Raw genomic sequence first — 21,595 nt, 5'->3', positions numbered from 1 at the left:
TATGGTATTTATTGCATAGTTGTGCATATGTCACATTGCCACAAAACTGACTGTTCCTCTAGTGTTCAACAAGATCTTAAAGGAATGAAATATAGAACAGAAAAATGTTAATGAGTAGGAGAGAAAAAATAATCTTAAAGGTCAACTGTGATATCCCTGCTCCCGCCCAAAATGTGTGTGATGTATTTTGTGTATAATAGAAATAGAATGTACAGAAATGCTAAGATTCACTCTGAGGGATGGATAAAAGTAACCCATTTTCTTTATTTTTTATTGAATATCCAAATTTTCTATAATTAACATCTACTATCTTCATAATCACAAATACATACATAAATTGTTGGCTTTTTTTGCTTGTTTTACTGTTTCTTTCATCTTTTATAATCTGGATCCCAACCAAGCAACCCAGGCTCAAGCAGGAAAGGACAATCGTGGTGCCCCCACTGGAAGTTACTGGGAGCCTGGACTTGGGGTAAGGGTGGGACGGGGAGTTCATCTGGAAACCAAGCTTTCCCCTCTTCACAGTTTTGCCTTGGGCCAGCCCTGCCCAAACCCTTTACCCTCAAGCTTACCCAGGCTCCCATAGTACTAGTTTCAGGTCCTCTTCCCATGTGGGTGAGAGTTGGCCAGACTTCCTTTCTAGATCTACTAGAATCACTAAAAGGGTATTGTGTGCGTAAAAACCAAATAGCAATCTCCAGGTCTTAGATCCTATCCTCTTTCTTAGAAAATCCAGCCTTAATCCAGTTTGCATTTTTCCCCAAAAGCAGCTTATTCACTAATGGACCAGTCAGATTCCTCTCCTTGTTCATTTGTTCACACAGAAAAAGCTGCCTGGGAGACCACCTGTATCGGAAGGGCAGCTGATTAAAGGGTTGTTTTTTCTGAACACAGATTTTCAGGATAATGCTCAGGATTTTGCACATGTCAAAGTCTCACTTTTCCATATAACAACATGTGGCCTCCACAGGTAGTCCCCTTGTTCTGTTTCTAAATCCCATCGAACACAGAACAGAAATAAAATATGTATTAGTTTCCAAAGCTATGAAGTTTCACTTCCTCCTCCTCCACCTGACACACAAAGACCAAAACTTTTCACCCATTACCTAGAATTTGCCCATATGGAAATCTGTGTTGAGCCCAAGTCTAAAATAATTATTCAGACATTAACTCCCATGATGTTAAAAGGAATTTGATTAAGTAAGGAACTACTAAATCAAGGTGCAAAGATTAAAAATGTCTTATGTAGTTAATTTACAAACCAGAGTGGTTTCTGCAAAATGACTACAGGCTCTCTTCTCAGAAAGAATAAACTTTTAAAATTGCTGAATAACATTCAAGAGACACCATGTGCTTTTACTTGATAATGTTTTTGTTTTTTGTTGTTTTTTGTTTTGTTTTGCTTTTTGTTTGTTTTTTGTTTTGTTTTGTTTTGTTTTTTGAGATGGAGTCTTGCTCTGTCATCCAGGCTGGAGTGCAGTGATGTGATCTTGGCTCACTGCAACCTCCACCTCCCGGGTTCAAATGATTCTCCGCCTCAGCCTCCCGGATAATGTTTTATTTTGCTTCTTTTTATTACCCTGTCAATGTTGAGAGAGGAGCTGTAAATAAGAAGCTATTTTATAATATAAATGACTACGAATATGAAAGTCTTCCTATAGAAAAAAAGTCTGCTTTAAATGTAAAAATTCTTAACACCAGCTTCTTTACCTGGAATGATGCAAAAACTGAATTAAATACTTAGTCTATTACCACAGGCCGTGTCCACATTATAGCAAGCCAATTTTTTCAGCTAAAATTAGTCACAACACTTGAAAAGTAAATATTGCTTTCTTTAAATGGGAAGAAAGCCTGCCCAAGAAAGTATATGAAAATGTTTGTTTCACGACAATGAGCTCTATGTTTCTAAGGAGGAGTTTGAGGAAAAGCCTTGTATCATTAGCTATTTGAGAACTCACAGGCAAGTACACATAATCCTAATTAGGGGTCGGGGAGGGTACGGAAGGTGGAGGAAGAAAAGTTAAGAGATTCGTGATGTTGTAGATATGTGCATGGTGTGCTTAGAAACTTCATCCTCTGTTTTCGTATACTCTTTTTTTTATGTTCTTATTTATTTAGCAGGTAGCATGACACATTTGAGAAAATTAAGTTATCTTTACATTTCTTGGTCTGGTCTGTTAAGGTCACTGGATTATTGTGTTTTGATTATATTAGTTATTTCTTTCAGACAACTTGCATGGCTAATCTGATTTTTCACTGATGACCAATTTGGGTGTTTTTTTGTTTTGTTTTGTTTTTATTTTTTTTAAGATGGAGTCTTGCTCTGTCACCCAGGCTAGAGTGCAATGGCGCAATCTCGGCTCACTGCAACCTCCGCCTCCTGGGTTCAAGTGATTCTACTGCCTCAGCCTCCTGAGTAGCTGGGATTACAAGCGCATGCCACCATGCCTGGCTAATTTTTGTATTTTTAGTAGAGACGGGGTTTCACCATGTTGGTCAGACTGGTCTCGAACTCCCGACCTTGTGATCTGCCCACCTCGGCCTCCCAAAGTGCTGGGATTACAGGCATGAGCCACAGTGCCTGGCCCTGTTGGTTGTTTTTTTGTTTTTTATTTTCCAGTTGGAACAGCAAATCTAAGCACAATTAGGCTCAGGGTAGCTAACCCTGACTGTGCCACAATGTCCCCAAGGCTATCACTGGCTCTTAGGAAGAACAGGAAAATATTCAAATCAAAGCAAAGAACTTCCAGACTTCTGAGGAAAGCTGGGACCAGCCCTGATGAGCTTTTGCTCATCTTTGTCCTGGTACTGGTGGGATGACTCAGTAGTAATAAGGTGATTCACTATTGTCTCATCAGCAATTATAATAGCACCCCTGTGTGGATGGTTAAAAATATATATATGTTTTTTTGAGATGGGGTCTCACTGTGTTGCCCAGGCTGGAGTGCAGTGGCATGATCACGGCTCACTGCATCCTCAAGCTCCTGGCCTCAAGCAATCTTCCCGCCTTGGCTACCCAATAAAAAATATTTCAAGTGGGCCTGGACTGTATATTAATATAAGGTGAGCTCAGTTCTTAAGCCTCTCTTCTCATTGCTAAAAGGTATTCTGAAGTACATCTGATATGGCCTTTCTATCATAAAAAGCTGGAACAGCATGAGCACTTACTGGAACAGAGCCAGGCATGAAGACAGTAGGCAAGAAAAAAATGATAGGAAGGCTCTATTGACTTCCTTCTATGTGCTCCTATGCCTACTATGTGCTCTGCTTTACAGATGAGGGAACTAGGGCCCAGAAATGCCCATCCTGCCCGACGTCACACCACCATAAACTGCAGGATTCAAGGTGAGGTCAGTCTAGCTCCAAAGTGTTTCCACTGCTTTGGTAGGTAGCTTTACAGAAATGCACCTTCACAGCTCTAAATGAAGAGTTCTTTACAACCCAAGCTTCTTCACTCTCTAGAAGGCAATTATAAAAGTAGTACTGTATTTTGGGGTCTGGACTCTGGGTGCAGATAACCTGCCATTTATCGATATGTGATCTGGGGTAAGTCACAGGAAATCTCTAAGCCTCAGTTTCTTTGTTTCCTTCCTTCCTTCCTTCTTTCCTTCCTTCCTTCCTCTGTCTTTTTCTCTTTCTTTCTCTTTCTTTCTTTCTTTCTCTTTCCTTCTTCCTTTCTTCCTTTTTCTTTCTTTCTTTCTTTCTCTTTCACTCTTTCTTTCTTTCTTTCTTTCTTTCTTTCTTTCTTTCTTTCTTTCTTTCTTTCTTTCTTTCTTTCTCTTTCACTCTTTCTCTCTTTCTTTCTTTTTTTGTCGCTCTGTTGCCCAGGATGGAGTCCAGTGGCATGAACTCGGCTCATTGCAACCTCCGCCTCCAGGGTTCAAGAGGTTCTCCTGTCTTAGCTTCCTGAGTAGCTGGGATTACAGGCACGTGCCGCCATGCCCGGCTAATTTCTGTATTTTTAGTAGAGACAGGGTTTCACCATGTTGGCAAGGCTGGTTTCGAACTCCTGACCCCAGGTGATCCTCCCACTTCTGCCTCCCAAAGTGCTGGGATTACAGGCATGAGCCACTGTGCCCAGCTGGCTTCTTTCTTTTTTCTTTCTTTCTTTCTTTCTTTCTTTCTTTCTTTCTTTCTTTCTTTCTCTTTCTTTCTTTTCTTTCTTTTTTCTTTCTTTTTCTTTCGTTCTTTCTTTCTTTCCTTCTTTCTTCTTTCTTTCTCTTTCTTTCTCCCTTCTTTCTTTTGTCTTTCTTTCTTTCTTTTTTTTTTTTGTAGAAATGGGGTCTCATCATGTTGCTCATCTTCTTGAACTCTTAGGCTCAAGCAGTCCTCCTGCCTCAACCTCCTAAAGTGCTGGGATCACAGGTGTGGGCCACTGTACTTGGCCTGTGCTTACATTTTAAAAAATACAGATCTTGACACTACTTCTGTCAAAGGGTGGTTATGAAGGTTAAATGTGGTAATGCGCAGAAAAGTTCTAGTTCTTGTAAGTATTCAGTAAAGGGCTGCTATGATTAACTATGATTATTATTCAGTGACTTCAGAGATGGTGGTCCTGTGGTTTTTTACCACATAATTGCAAAAAGCTAACTTCTTTCTCCTTCTCTTCCTCTCTGTCTCCCTCCTTTCCTCCTCCTCCTCCCCTCTCTTTCTAATTCTTTTATACTTTTATCAGTCTTTTCTTTCTCTGAAGCTTCATGTTTAATATTTTATTATAGAAAAGTTTAAACATATATACAAAACAGAATAAAAACTCTCAAATACCTATCACCCAGCTTTAGCAACTTTCAACTTGCAGCTAGTCTTCTGAAGGTTAACTCTAAATAAGAAAAATAAAGTCTCTTTTTTTCTTCAATTTAATTATTATATAGGATCCTTTGAGTTTCTCTTATTAAAATCTGTAATATCCAAAGAATAATTTTTAAATGTGTAAATACTGCTCACAGTTTACTTCCCTTTAGCTGATCCTTTTTTTAAAAAGTAATCAATTTTTTCCAATATCATGGTTTAAAGTAATACAAGCTGCAAAAATTTTATGATCAAAAGATATATGATCCATCAAATGCTCAAACGAAGCATGGAATCAGGCAAGTATATTAATTGAGTAGGGCCTGAGATCTGTAAAAAGTTTACAAATCCTCTAAAAAGTTTTTTCCTGAACCTAGTCCAAGAGTTGGATTTTAAACAAAATACAAAGAAAATCAGTTAAACCGAGCTTTGTTCCTCAGTTAGAAGAATTCCCCACAGCTCTATCAATGAAAATTGGGCCTTTGTCTTCAAATGTGGGCCTCCAAAGTCTAAGTTGTTGGTGCAGAACCACTGAAATTATTGCAAACCACATCTCATGGACTCTGAAAATGATTTCTTAGTAATGGCAAAGTAATTGTGTGATTACTAGACTCTCTTCATGTGCCATTAGTCACAGGAAACTGGAAAATATGCCTATTTTCACTGCAAATTGCTCATTTTGAATTGTGCCTTAAAAATGTATATTCTCATCTGCAGGTCTGAACTGAAAAATCCAGGCCAAATTTTCAATTAAAACTTCTAAACAGCCGTCCTTAGGCAGGTCGGTGAATAGTCTGTGATGACTCGGCTAACTTTTCTAAATAGGAGACAGTCACAAAAGACTGGAGACTAGTACATATTTTCTCCCTTCCCTTCAAATGCTCTGAAGGAATTAAAATCACAACCACTGTTATTCCCCTAACTCAGAAGATACAGCGTAACTATTTCTTCCCCTGACAAATCCATGGTACACCAAGGTTTTGCCTCTACTTAGTTGATAATGACAAATGGACTCATTTTCAAATCCAGATGTACGTGTTAATCCTCCCAAAGCTTCTGTTGCTCTGAGAATCAGGAAGACTATAGCAGAGTTAGGAGCGGGATGGAGGGGAGTTTATCTACATCAGAAGGAAAAGAACTCACCCACATGTGGTGTAAAGAAAAGAAATAGGACCCCTTTACTAAAAAAGAAGAGAGTAGAATATGGCTGTATGAGAAGCAAGGAAAAAATGATGAGATCCATCACTTGCTAGATCAAAAAACTCCTTGGGGCACAAACCACGTCCCATTCATTTTTGTAACCACAGTACTTGGCACACAGTAGGAACGCGATGAATGTTTGGTAAATTCAATTGAAATGAGAAGAAACAGATTGACCCGATGTAGCTTGCAGCGTCTCTAAACATAATTAATTTGTGAGGTTCTCAAAATCATCTGAGAGTTGCTTGCAGGCTAAGTAATAATTTTCATCTAATGACAGTTCCTAAGACCAGATATGAATTTCATTAAGAGAGCCAGCATGCCAGCAGCTAGAATATGAGCAAAATGTTAAGGAAGATCTGTATATCACCAGGGGCAGGGGACAGAACAGAATATAGGTTAATTATGCTCTCTCAAGCTTTTGCCATACGGAATTTGTTTCTGGGAACAGGAGTGAATCTGTTTTAGATCTGAATCAGTGTGATAACAAGTAGCATTGCATGAGAGTGTGTGCAGCTAGGACCTGAGCTACCAACTGCTGGGGCTGGCAGCTGTGGCCAGTCTGGGCTCTAAGGTACACCCTGGACTAGGTAGTATAAAGAGCTGCACATAATAGGCCCACAAGAAATGCCAGTCAAATCGAAATAAATTGTTCAGACTGGGCTTTGGTCCCTTTAAAACAACTCTATGAGGCAGTCTCATTTCTACAGAGACGTTTGCTGTTTTAAGTTCCAAACTCAAGTTTGATCTTGTCTCAGCACCAAACTTTTCATTCAGGTGTGGCCTCAGTAAAGCTGATAACAATTATGCACCTTCCCTGACCTTGTCCCAACTTTCCTGTAAACTGGTATGGTATGAAAAAAAAAAAAGTAACCTAATACCAACTCCAACTATGGGATGGCTGCTAAGTTGCTCTATTGTGTCTCGAGGAATGCTTTCTACTACCACTTTAATGTAGTGAAAAGAAGGGGTGTGACGCTAGAGGTCTGAGACAAGATTTAAAGTGCATCTTCTTTTCATAAGCTAAAGATGAGCTCTGTACCAATAAACATCTGGCCCTTCCATTGTTCCCTAAGTATCAGGAAGTTTTGGTAGCAGAGACGATGTGAAATGCTACAGATGAAAATAATTACTTGAGTCAGTACAAGCTACATTGGCTGTGTTGGTTTAAGATGCTCTATTAGCTACTGTACAAAGTCACGGCTTGATTTCTTTTTGTTATGTTTGCTTTCTTCCCAAGTGAACAAATTAAATAGGTAAAAGACCGGAAACTAGAGAGTACCTAAACCAGGTAGGTAGGACTTGATGAGTTAAATCTTTAAGCTTTACAGAAAGCTAGACTTTGGGGGAGCAAAAACAATGCTGACTGGAGGCTTAAGCTCCGTGCTTTCATCTCTAAGATGACAGCTAATTAAATGTAGTCTTTACCGTATCTTAGATATGAATACATGAAAAGACACTGTTTAAATATAATTTTGTATATTTCTAAATGTTGTTTGGTGAAGGTATATCTCCTTTATAATAAAAAAAATTTATGTGAGATTATATATATTAATGTTATACTAACCATTCAAAAAGTGATGTTTGAAGAAAGCTGTGTGGTACACATGAAAGATCATTTGATTCAACTTGAGCTGGATTTGGGTTCAAGTCTAGCTCTGCCACCTACTAGCTCTATGAAATTGGGGAAGTTGTTTGCTTTTTCTGCACTGCAGTTTTCTCCCTTATAACATGGTGAGGGATACCACTTCCTACCTCACAGAGTTATAATAAGAAATAAAACAGTAAGAAGTGCTCGATACATACTAGCCATTGAACACAGGATAGCTATTGACGTTACATTAACTAAAGAAGCTCCTTCATCCCACTACTTTTATAAAGAAAAAGCCAATACCATTGTGCAAGAATGCCTTCTTAAAAGACAAACTGACTGGACATGGTGGTTCACACTTGTAATCCTAGTACTTTGGAGGCTGAGATGGGAAGATTGCTTGAGCCAGGAGTTTGAGGTTACAGTGAGCTATAATCATGCCACCACTCTCTAGCCTGGGCAAGACCCTATCTCAATAAAAAATCAAACAAAAAAGGCAAGCTAATTCTACACAAACACATTTTTACAATGCTAATTAAGAAGTACAATAATTGATATGAAAGAATTTTATTTATTTATTTATTTTTTTGAGACGGAGTCTCACTCTGTTGCCCAAGCTGGAGTGCAGTGGCACGATCTCGGCTCACTACAACCCCTGCTTCCCTGGTTCAAGCAATTCTCCTGCCTCAGCCTTCTGAGTAGCTGGGATTACAGGCACATGCCACCATGCCTGGCTAATTTTTGTATTTTTAGTAGAGATAGGGTTTCGCCATGTTGGCCAGGCTGGTCTCGAACTCCTGGCCTCAAGTGATCTGCCCACCTTGGCTTCCCAAAGTGCTGGGATTACAGGAGTGAGCCACCATGCCTGGCCAAGGATATTTTTTAAATGTATACAGTGAAGTGGAAAGAGCCAAGAGCTGAGAGACAGGTAGCTATGCCAACCCCGAGAAGTGATACTATCTTAGGCAAGTCTCCTTGTACCTCAGTCCCCCATCAGTCAAATGGAGTCTAATGCCATCTCAGCCTATCTCATGAAATGATTGTGAGGATCAAATAAGAAAAAACACACATATTAAAGAGCTCTGAAAAGTTGAAAGATCTATATGCACAGATGATAAATGTTATTATAATTCCATAGTTGTAAGTCATACATATTAATATCTACTCAGGGTTGAGGCATGCTTTTGAAGCATTACCTATCTGACAGCCCTAAAAAACAAAACAAAACAAAAGAGACCTTGATTGATTTAAAAAAAAAAAAAAAAGTCATGTTTCTGAAAACTAGCATAAGAAAAAAAATCCTACTTCTATATAAGTTTTTACGAATGATTCCAGATAATACAATATTTCTTGATTCTCTGTATGTTCCAGAAAATTTGCAAAAATATCACTAGATCTGTAAAATCAAATGAGCCAGCAAGTATCACATACAACAGCAATAATCAGCCAGCTTTTCTAGCATCCTAACTAATAGAACCCTTCATTTAATCAGCATACACAGTCTTCTTGTTTATTTACTTATTTCTTATGAATGAATGAGTCAGAAATGTAAGGTCCTGGCAAACAGGAATCCTGGGACATGTCTTCACATATGACTGGTGGATAATTGATTTAAAATAATCTTTTTAAATGACACACATTCATTGCTGGTGTCAGGTTCATTGTTACTAACCTTTGGAAAGCAATATGGCAAAATCTATTAAGAGCCATAAAAACGTCCATATATTTTCACTCATTCATCACACCCCAGGGAATTTATCCTAAGGATGTAATTCATGCACAGAGATGTTCGTGACAGTTTCATATACAAAAGCGAAATCAATTAAATGTTCAACCATGGTAATAACACATAAATAATAAAGATAATGCAGTAACCCAGAACCATATTTATAATAAAATGTTAAGCTACAAAAGCAAAATAAATATGATAGTATTCTAATATGACTTTAAATCTGTAAAAATATGATATGTGAACAATGACCAAAAATAATACGCAAAAATTAAAGTAAGGTGTTAAGAAGGTAAGATATATACCTTTCAAACTTTTTTCTTAATGATGCTATTTTTTACCATTAAGAGAAATAAATATTGATTGAAATATTTTTTCATTTGAGTAGGGCTTTAAGCCATTCAAAATGCTGGCATTATTTGGGTTGATTTTCACAACAATCCTGGGGCAGTAGTGAGGGACCATGTGCTCATATTCATCGCCATTTGACAAATGAAGAAACTGAGGCACAGAGAGATTCAAGTCTTATCTAGAATCCCTTTTTAAGAAGCAGCCGACCCAGGGCTTGAACTAAGTCTGCTGCCTGACCGTGACTCCAGGATCCTTCCCTAAATTCTCTCCTTTAGGCTCACCTCAAGGAGACTGATTCCTCTAGCCTGAGCTGGTCAACACATTTTAGTGAAGGGCTTTCACCCAACTGAGGTTTGAGGTGCACTGCTGTTCTCTGAAAGTTCATTTGCCTAAAAATGGTCCCTCCTACTCACATCTGGGTCTCCTGTGTTCAACAAAGGCTGGGTCTCCCCTATTCAACAAAGGCTAAGCCTCCAATCCACATGGATTTTTTAACTACCCAAGGTTCTGAGGACCAAGGGCAGTTTGTGGAAAATCACAGCATTCTTTGATTTAGCATTGGATGGCATCTTGTATTGTACAAATAGCAGTAAAATACTGATTAAAACCCTTTGAAAAACAACCAGCTTAGTGGTCTACTTACAAACTTCATAAATGGGCTGAAAGCTATAATGAGTCACCTCAAAGTAGGTAAAATTGAACACATAAATTTCAGAATGAACTTTATCTTCTGAATCTCAGGGATTCCAGTAAAACTGGTCCAAATCAGGTACATCGCCAGTAAATTCAGTTTGCATGTGGTAAATGTTGATGGGAAATGCTCCATTTTCTTAAACAGCCAAAAGGAAAATACCACTCTAATTTAATTTCTGTGTATTCAGAACTTCCAGCTTTCCTCATGACCTTATAGAGATCACTGATGTGGCTGTGTCCTTGCAGAAACAAATCCAAAGTGGAGAAAAGAGGAAAGCAAAACAAAGAGGATAGAGATGACTAAGAATGTTCTGTGACAATGGCTGACAAATTATTAGCACTCTGACTTATAAAATTTTATAGGCCGGGCTCGGTGGCTCACGCCTGTAATCCCAGCACTTTGGGAGGCCAAGGCAGGCGGATCACCTGAGATTGGGAGTTCCAGACCAGCCTGACCAACATGGAGAAACACTGTCTCTACTAAAAATACAAAATTAGCCAGGCGTGGTGGTGGGTGCCTGTAATCCCAGCTACTTGGGAGGGTGGGGCAGGAGAATCGCTTGAACCCAGGAGGCGGAGGTTGCAGTGAGCCAAGATCACGCCATTGCACTCCAGCCTGGGCAACAAGAGCAAAACTCCATCTCCAAAAAAAAAAAAAAAAAAAAAAGTGTTCATGATTTGAAGCTGAGTGGTGATGGGTACATGGGGGATCATTATACTATCCTATTCTTATTTGTTTAAAATTTTCCTAACAAAGGAATTTTTTTTTAAGTAATTGTATCAATTAATGTTAGTCTCCTTCTTTCCCTCTTCCGATTAGTAAGTAAAAGTTTGATATAATAGCCTGAGTTGAAATAGAAAAGCTATAGCTGCCTAACTTTTTGAAAAGAGCAAGAGTTCTCTTTGGGAGGCTACAGAGTAGAGGAGAATGAATGAAATCACCAGTTGCTTTCCTTAAATTTAAATGTTGCTTCTCTTTGTTTAAAAGATATTTTTTAACAATAGAGAAAGAGTGAAAATGAAATGGATGAAAAGAAGGAGTAAAGAAGGAAGAGGGGCCGGGTGTGGTGGCTCACGCCTGTAATCTCAGCACTTTGGGAGGCCGAGGCGGATGGATCACCTGAGGTCAGGAGTTCGAGACCAGCCTAACCAACATGGAAAAACCCCATCTCTACTAAAAATTCAAAACTAGCCAGGCACGGTGGCTCAAAAGAAAAAAAAAAAAAAAGAAGAAGGAAGGGAAAGGAAGGCTCAGCATAAGTAGGGAAGCTTATGGACTACCTAGACTTGAACAGGCGACTAAAAAATAATCAAGTAAGGCCGGAGGTTTGTGTTTATAGTCAAATCATGATATGATGATTGAATCAACTTTAGTTTTCAGTCAGATATGGGTTCTTAGGCATTACAAATTTATAGGCCCAGTGACTCAAGTTCTCTGAGCCTCAGTTTCCATATCTGTAAAATATAGGGTAACCATGCCTACCTTGCAGAGTTCACGTAGAGAGACAAGGTATGCAAATGCCTGGCCCACAGTGGGCCATGAGTAAATAACCACCTGCCTCATTCGAGACCAGCCTGGCCAACATGGTGAAACCCATCTCTACTAAAAATACAAAAATTAGCCAAGTGTGGTGATGTGTGCCTGTAGTCCCAGCTACTCGGGAGGCTGAGGCAGGAGAATTGCTTGAACCTGAGAGGCAGAGGTTGCAGTGAGCCAAGATCACACCACAGCACTCCAGCCTGGGCGACCGAGTGAGCCACCTGCCTGTTAGTCTAGTAATGCCAAAGACCTTGCTGGCTAATGTAAAAAGACCAAAGATGTCAGATGAGCGATTACTTGGTCTACGGGCACTAGGGACTTCTGCATTCATGGTTCTATGGCTTATCTAAAACATTGCCATTCATCCATGAGATCTGAAACTCTACTGCCCATTTACTTATTGCAAGTCTCTAGGATGAAAAGCTGGCCAAGATCACAAGCAAACCTAGAATGTCTCTACACACTAAAGAGGACTAGCATGTTCACCAGCAATAAGTGGCTACGTTACTTCAAACATTTTGGCTAGAATTTTCACATCAGCAGAACACTCAACAGCGACAGATATTTGTCTAAAATACTTTATTTCCATGATGAAGTCAGTTTCACTTTGGCTTATGAAACTTCAAGCCTACACCCCTGTGCCAGTACCCTGCCAATGTATTCATTTACCACCATGTGGGCTTGGAACTAGAAATGAGCAAAGACCGGGCGCGGTGGCTCATGCCTGTAATCCCAGCATGTTGGGAGGCCCAGGCAGGCGGATAACCTGAGGTCGGGAGTTCGAGACCAGTCTGACCAACATGGAGAAACCCTGTCTCTACTAAAAATACAAAAACTAGCCGGGTGTGGTGGCGCATGCCTGTAATCCCAGCTACTAGGGAAGCTGAGGCAGGAGAATTGCTTGAACCCAGGAGGCAGAGGTTGTGGTGAGCCAAGATCATGCCATTGCACTCCAGCCTGGGCAACAAGAGTGAAATTCCGTATCAAAAAAAAAAAAAGAAAGAAAGAAACGAGCATAGATGCCAAGCTCCAAAGTATTCAGGCCCAAAGGTTATGGCTTTCTAGGGGAATTTCTGGGGGCTTTCTATCATTTGATCCTTCTGTAACGATGCCACAAGTTTTTTTCTTTTTGTTAAGTTAGTGCCAAGAGCCAAGCACAAAAGTGGGAACCTCTAAGAGCACTGTATGTTTCCTTTTTACAATTATATTGTTAAAGTTATTATTACCAAAATAACACATATTCTCTGTGTTTTAAAATTTAGATAAACCAAAAGAAGAAAATTAAATTATTTACTATTCCCCTACCCATAAATAACTAATGCTAGCATTTTAACTTTTTGGAATATATTTTTCATTCTTTCTATATGCATCTATCTTTTACTCTTCTTTACCCTTCCCTTTTTCCCCAACAGGTGGCATGATATATTACCACAGCTTTATAACCTGTACTTTTTTTTCACATAACAATATATTATAAAACTTTTTCATTATCTTTTACTGCATCATCTTTAATGGCTATGTACTATTTCATTATATGAACCTTTTCTTTTTGAGACAGAGTTTTGCTCTGTTACCCAGGCTGGACTGCAGTGGCACAATCTTGGCTCACTGCAACCTCTACCTCCAGGGCTCAAGCAATCCTTTTGCCTTAGCCTCCCAAAGTGCTGGGATCACAGGCATAAGCCACCATGCCTGGCTATATGGACATACTATTATACTATTATTCATTTAACAATCCCTTATATTAGGTACTAGGATGCTTCTAATTTTTCATTAACAAAACCTAATTTCTTAATAATTCATTGAGCCGGGCGCGGTGGCTCACGCCTGTAATCCCAGCACTTTGGGAGGCCGAGGCGGGTGGATCATGAGGTCAGGAGATAGAGACCATCCTAGCTAACACGGTGAAACCCTGTCTCTACTAAAAATACAAAAAATTAGCTGGGTGTGATGGTGAGCGCCTGTAGTCCCAGCTACTTGGGGGGCTGAGGCAGGAGAATGGCGTGAACCCAGGAGGCAGAGCTTGCAGTGGGCCAAGATCGCGCCACTGCACTCCAGCCTGGGTGACAGAGCAAGACTCCGTCTCAAAATAATAATAATAATAATAATAATAATAATAATAATAATAATAATAATTCATGAGAGTTCTGGAAATTTCTGCTTTAGTAGTTCCAGACCTAAATCTACCATCCAAATAGGCCAAATGCAACCAAGAAAGCCTAGGTCTAAAGTTCAAAAACCTCTTTGAACTCTGGTAACTCCATTCATGTGCTTCAGAAAACCTGCACCTGTGTGGCCACCTCCCCAGTGCTGCCGGAATTCCCAAGGTGAATGTTACCACACAATGGAGCAGGCAGCTTTGTTTCTCTGGAATCCCGTGGGAGAAACCTTCATCTTGAGGTTCAAGCAATGTCATGTTTGTAAAGCCTGAGTCAGAACCTCCACCACCCACCAAATAAAAAGCACTTTTCCTCCAGCTTTGTTTCACGGTTTGCCACAAAAATAAAAGGAACATGGTGGAGGGGAAGAGAAACCACTAAACTTCAGGCATCTTTTCATTTCCAGTTGGGTGGCAAATGCTACATCTCTTTTGGCTTCTGGTTTTCTCAGCACCAACTCCCATCAGTCGTTAGAGCTGCTTTGACTCTCACGCAATTGTGGACATTTAATGTCATATTTTAGTTGGTTTTGTCCAAGAGGAAATGTCTCTTGAACAAAAGCAACAAATCAGGAAGCAACTGTGAAAGTAAGTCACAGAATTGGTTGGAGCAGAAGTAGTTCCCAGAATGCTGGCTTCCACCAGTGTTGATTTTTCTGTCCAAACAATGCAAAGCACACAAGCTGGCAGCAAGGATTCAAGGAAGGAAAAAAAATATATGCGTATGTCTGTGTGTGTGTATATATATAGTTTGTATATATATTTTGGAAACATGGAAGCCTGAAAGAATAGCTAATGTTTTATGAGGGAGAAAAAGATTGAGAGAGACTTATAGACAGACAGATAAAGAGGGCACGGCACACAAGGGCAATGATTAAGATGGAGAGGCCAGGCACAGTGGCTCATGCCTGTAATCCCATCACTTTGGGAGGCCAAGGAGGGTGGATCACGAGGTCAGGAGTTTGAGACCAGCCTGACCAACATGGTGAAACCCCGTCTCTATTAAAACCACAAAAATTAGCTGGGCATGGTGGTAGGCACCTGTAATTCTAGCTACTGGGGAGGCTGAGGCAGGAGAATCGCTTGAACCCAGGAGACAGAGGTTGCGGTGAGCCAAGATCGTGCCATTGCACTCTAGCCTGGATGACAAGAGTGAAACTCCGTCTCAAAAAAAAAAAAAACCAAGATGGGGAGAAAAAAACTCTCTGCTAAACCTGGATTATTTTACTTCTTTTTTTTTTTTTTTTTTTTTTTTTTTTTTTTTTCAGACAGAGTCTCACTCTGTTGCCCAGGCTGGCATGCAGTGGCACGATCTTGGCTCACCTCAACCTCTGCCTCCCAGGTTCAAGCGAGTCTCTTACCTCAGTCTCCTGAGTAGCTGTGATTATAGCTGTGTGCCACCATGCCCAGGTAATTTTTGTATTTTTAGTAGAGACAGGGTTGCACCATGTTGGCCAGGCTGGTCTCGAACTCCTGGCCTCAAGCAATCTGCCCACCTTGGCCTCCCAGAGGGCTAGGATTACAGGTGTGAGCTACCATGCCTAGCCTTGGATTATCTTATTTATTTTGAATGTTTGCAATAAATTCTTTATTTCCTCCAAGCAAATTAGTTACCCCAAAAAATATCCTGCCTCCCAGACCTTTGCTCTGCCTGATAGCACCTGTCAAAAAGATAAGATCTTTCAATGAATTAAAGAAGGTGAAAGGCCAATCCCCTCAACTCATCTCGCTGTGATTTACATCAGTATAATTACATTGTCTATTGCTGTCGGAAATTGACTATACCTACAGGGAAATGCTACTAGTATAAAGGAAGTTTCTTTTTTAGTCACTACAGAACACAGACCTGCAACTTTATTTCTGGACCAGTCTCATATATGTGCTTTCGTAGGTGTGGGAAGTGGGTGAATAAACATGAAGGGTTTTGTTTTTTGTTTTTTGTTTTTTTTCCATGAACAAAATCTTCAAGATAGAATTGGATTTTACTAAAGAGAAAAGGAAACCAAAGGATTTTTATTAATTCTGGTAATTATTTCATTGTGAATGTACATGTATGTGCTTGCACACCCTGGAAGGGGGGCTATGTCTTTAAACCAACAAGTCTTTCTGTATGTCTTTATTTCCTTACACAAGACTGCTTAACAGACAGTACACTTGCAGTTGTTCTTTAACTCATGTTTAATTTGAGCTTTCAATGAGCATTACCATCCACTTGAGGTTTTGCTTCTTTGTATTATTGAGGTTTTGCTTCTTTGTATTATCCTCATTTTTGACTGTAAGGTATCCACATACCTTAGAATATTATTTGGATTGTAAGGTATCCAATATTATTTTATTGGATCCTTACAATATACAATCCAAAGAATATTATTTGGATTGTAAGGTATCCACATACCTTAGAATATTATTTATATGTGTATAAAACATACACATATATATGTACTTACATAAATAGGTGGATAAGTACACACACAAATATATATACATATAATAAAATTTTTTTTAGCTGAAGACATGTCTGTGTTCTTCAACTTTCATTGAAGAAGTGAGCCAAATTTAATTATTAACTGGTTCTTTCAGTTTAAACATTAGTCTCATGTGATGTATTAATTTTAACATGTAGGCTCATGATGTTTACTGCCTGGGACAAATTGAATATTTAAAAAAACTGTAAATGCAATTAATACTAATTCAGCTGCCCCTCTTTTCCTACAAAAGGTCTAATTTTATCGTGTAGAAATTATCCTTGGAATATGATTTCATAGCCTATGTAATTCAGTTAGTTTAAGGATTAATCTGATATGATTTGTAACTACCTCAACTAATTTAAATTACCAACTTAAACACTAATATGGTTTCTTATTCATATTTTCTCCATGGCATCATTTGATGGACTCTTCATGACTTTTCAAAAAAATTCAGTAAGTCGGAACCTTAGACTTGGGAACTTTCTCAAATGTAAATTTCAAATCTATTTCAGCTATAATGTATATTGTGACACTGTTGAATTTCACCCCTAATCCCTTACCATCAGATATATGTGTTATTTAGAGTTCACAAGCTGTCTTGAGTTAATGGGAAAAGAGCAATCTGGAACATATGGGATAAATGTGATTTGGCTTTAGTAGTATTTAGAACCAGTAGTCATCTTGTTTAACTATCTTGTTGGCCTGGCGCGGTGGCTCACGCTTGTAATCCCAGCTCTTTGGGAGGCCAAGGCGGGCGAATCACGAGGTCAGGAGATCGAGACCACGGTGAAATCCCGTCTCTACTAAAAATACAAAAAATTAGCCGGGCGTTGTGGCGGGCGCCTGTAGTCCCAGCTACTCGGAAAGGCTGAGGCAGGAGAATGGCGTGAACCCGGGAGGCGGAGCTTGCAGTGAGCCGAGATTGCGCCACTGCACTCCAGCCTGGGCGACAGAGCGAGACTCCGTCTCAAAAAAAAAAAAAAAATCTTGTTTACAGGTGAGAAAACAATCCCAAAGATATTCATAATATACCTAATTTCAAAATATTACATAATGGTAAAACTGGGACTGTAGCCCAAGCATCCTGAATCCCAGACCAACTTCCACAATACCATCTCTGATGAACTATTTTACACGTCAGACTTCCTATGGAAGGTTATCTGGGGTATACCTCTTTACTTTTAGCAACAGGTTTCTCATAGAGGTTGCAGTGTTTCTTTTTGGGAGATATATTTTGGCAGACTGCATTTTCCGAAGATGGCTCCAACAGTATCTCCCATCCCACATGCTGTCGTTACTGTGTGTTGATATTTATCCCATCAAGAAGTAGTCAGCACGGCGTGGTGGCTCATACCTGTAATCCTAGTACTTTGGGAGGACAAGGTGGGAGGATTGCTTGAGGCCAGGAGTTCAAAGCCAGCCTGGTCAATGTACTGACACACCATCTCTATGTTTTTTATTTTTTATTTATTTAAATATTTATTTTTTGAGAGGGAGTCTCGCTCTGTTGCCCAGGCTGGAGTGCAGTGTCGCGATCTCGGCTCACTGCAAGCTCCACCTTCTAGGTTCATGTCATTCTCCTGCCTCAGCCTCCCGGGTAGCTGGGACTACAGGCACCCGCCACCATGCCCGGCTAATTTTTTTGTATTTTTAGTAGAGACAGGGTTTCACCATGTTAGCCAGGATGGTCTTGATCTCATGACCTTGTGATCCACCCGCCTCGGCCTCCCAAAATGCTGGGATTACAGGCGTGAGCCACCGCGCCTGGCCCCCATCTCTATTTTAAAAAAAAGGAAAAAAAAAATTTAATGGGTGAATGGAAAATATAAAAAGGTCATTCATAAAAGAGATAATTAAAATGGCCAATAAACATATAAAATTTGCTTGGTATTATTGGTGTTCAGGGAAATGTAAATTAGAATGAGTTTCCTCTTCGCCAGCCTAACCCCACCCCAGTCAGATTGACTAAAAGGAGGATACATTATAACATTCAGCTTTAAGTTTGTAGGAAAACATATATTCTCATGTACTACTAGTGGGACTATAATGTGGCAAATTTCAAAGGTGAATCAGCAACAATTCATTAACTTTTTAAAGGTGCTCATCATAGACTCCAATTTTCTTTATATTTCTAGAAATACACTGGACAAAAGGACACAGCCAAGGAGTGCAGCTTGCTTATGTTAGCACAAAGCTGGAAACAACCTAAATACAATTGTTATAAAAATAGTTAATAACTTATGATACAGCAGCATGCTGTGCAGCAGTAAAGAATGAAGATGATCTATAATTCAATCACACAAAATTCTTCAAGACTGGCCGGGCGCGGTGGCTCAAGCCTGTAATCCCAGCACTTTGGGAGGCTGAGGCGGGCGGATCACGAGGTCAGGAGATCGAGACCATCCAGGCTAACACGGTGAAACCCCGTCTCTACTAAAAATACAAAAAATTAGCCGGGCGTGTTGGTGGGCGCCTGTAGTCCCAGCTACTTGGGAGGCTGAGGCAGGAGAATGGCGTGAACCCGGGAGGTGGAGCTTGCAGTGAGCCGAGATCGCGCCACTGCACTCCACCCTGGGGGACAGAGCAAGACTCCGTCTCAAAAAAAAAAAAAAAAAAAAAAAAAATTCTTCAAGACTTTATGCAATTTTTAAAAATTGGCAAGTTGCAGAATTACAAGGCACAGTACAAAACTATTTAGGTAAAAAAATTTTTTTATTTAAAAATCATGTTTCTGGCCGGGCACAGTGGCTCACACCTGTAATCCCAGCACTTTGGGAGGCTGAGGCGGGTGGGTCATCTGAGGTCAGGAGTTCGAGACCAGCCTGGCCAACATGGTGAAACCCCGTCTCTATCAAAAATACAAAAATTAGCTGGGCGTGGTGGTGGGCATCTGTAATCCCAGCTACTCGGGAGTCTGAGACAGGAGAATCCCTTGAACCCAGTAGGCGAAGGTTGCAGTGAGCCAAGATCATGCCATTGTACTCCAGCCTGGGTGACAAGAGAGAAACTCTACCTCCAAAAAAAAAAATTTGTGAACGCATGTTGTTAAAAAATAAAAGGCCTAGAAGGGTACATGTCAATGGCAGGGGATGCCCTGGGTTGATTGCTGCCATTAAGAAACCTTTATCTGTATCTGTCCTGTTTGGATATTTTAAAGAGAATGCTGTCATATATTACCAGTGTTATTTTTAATGAATTTTTAAAATTTAGTATATTTTGGCCAGACACAGTGGCTCACATCTGTAATCCTAGCACTTTGGGAGGCTGAGGCGGGCAGATCACCTGAGGTTGGGAGTTTGAGACCAGCCTGACCAACATGGAGAAACCCCATCTCTACTAAAAATACAAAATTAGCCAGGCGTGGTGGCGCATGCTTGTAATCCCAGCAACTCAGGAGGCTGAGGGAGGAGAATCCCTTGAACCCAGGAGGCGGAGGTTGCGGTGAGACAAGATTGCACTACTGCACTCCAGCCTGGGCAACAAGAGCGAAACTCTGTCTCAAAAATAAAAGAAAATAAATAAATAAATATAAAAATAAAATAAAAAATTAGTATATTTTTAAAAAATAATTGCAATACAGAATTTGTGCTAAAATAGAGATACGTACAAGGTACTATGTGTCCCAAGGGAAGGTGAAAATAATCTATTCTGTAAAGTTCCCCATTCACTAAATAAGTCTTTATTCTTTTTTTCCCAAAAATAAATTATGTATCTCAAGTGTTCATGATATAGACCCCAGAGACTCAGACCAAGAAAACCACCTACTTTCGTGGTTTATGACGGCTTTAGGATGCTGGTTAATTTGCAGAAGTTTGAACCAAAATTATAAAGCACTCATGTTGATTAGTTATTCCTGCTGCAGCTTTCTGACATGTCAGCATTGTGTGCCTCATTTAATAGGTGAGGAAATGGGAGAAAGGAAAAATAAGTATCTTGCCCAGAATAGCTCAACAATCAGTGGCTGAAGCCAGGCGCGGTGGCTCATGCCTGTAATCCCAGCACTTTGGGAGGCCAAGGTAGGCGGATCACCTGAGGTCAGGAGTTCAAGACCAGCCTGACCAACATGGTGAAACCCTGTCTCTACTAAAAATACAAAATTAGCCGGGCTTGGTGGTGCATGCCTGTAATCTCAGCTACTTGCGAGGCTGAAGCAGGAGAATTGCTTGAACCCGGGAGGCAGAGGTTGTGGTGAGCCAAGATCGCGCCATTGTACTCCAGCCTGGGCAACAAGAGTGAAACACCATCTCAAAAAAAAAAAAAAAAATCAGTGGCTGGTACGGAATTTCAAATCTAGAGAAGCAACTGGGATTGATGGATTGATTCTGTGTTCAAACCAAGAGTCAGATGACAGTAGGTCAGGGTTTATAGGCATCTCCTATGGTCAAGAAATCCAAGAAGTTATGGCTGACCTCAACCCATTAGATTCCCTTTCGGGGCAACAGGGCTTCACAGCAAAACCACAGTGAAAGGCATGTCTCCAGGAACATTCTGAGCCTGATTTTGCAAGCTCATTATTCTGCTGCCCATCGGATATAAGCTCAGCCACCACACAGTATGAATTACTCTGCCTTGAGGGTACCCTTTATGTAGCAATTTGGCCATCCTTAGCTCAAACTAGAAGAGGATCTAGTGATGTGAATAAATCTCCTAGCCTTTTTTTCCATGATAAAGCAAAAAGTTCATTTCATTCCTTACTTAGTTTCACAAGTAAAAGGTGCCCAGAAATGATTGTGCATATGATATGTTAATTCACCAGTAAAGTGAAGCTCCTGGCACCCTCATTTATTCCCAACAGGTGAGTCAAGAGTGCACGCTGGCAAGATGGATGCTGAGTTACTTGGCTTTTTTTTTTTTTTCTCTCTGATTTAACTCAGACCTATAATGATATTTGATGCAGGTTTCTGTATTTAATTAATTTAACATTCCAGATTTTTAATTTGCATTTAATTTAACATTTCAGGTTTTTAATTTACCAGAAATTGTTTATCAAATATTCATTTCAGAGACTTTCACAGTATATATAGTGCATACCCCTCTTTAATTACTGTGTGGTAAATTAATTCTTCTACCCGTGCTC

Source organism: Symphalangus syndactylus, chromosome 17, assembly GCF_028878055.3.
Source record: "Symphalangus syndactylus isolate Jambi chromosome 17, NHGRI_mSymSyn1-v2.1_pri, whole genome shotgun sequence".
In the NCBI taxonomy this organism is placed as follows: Eukaryota; Metazoa; Chordata; class Mammalia; order Primates; family Hylobatidae; genus Symphalangus; species Symphalangus syndactylus.
The sequence above is the reverse complement of the archived record's forward strand: the minus strand, read 5'-3'. Positions refer to the sequence as shown.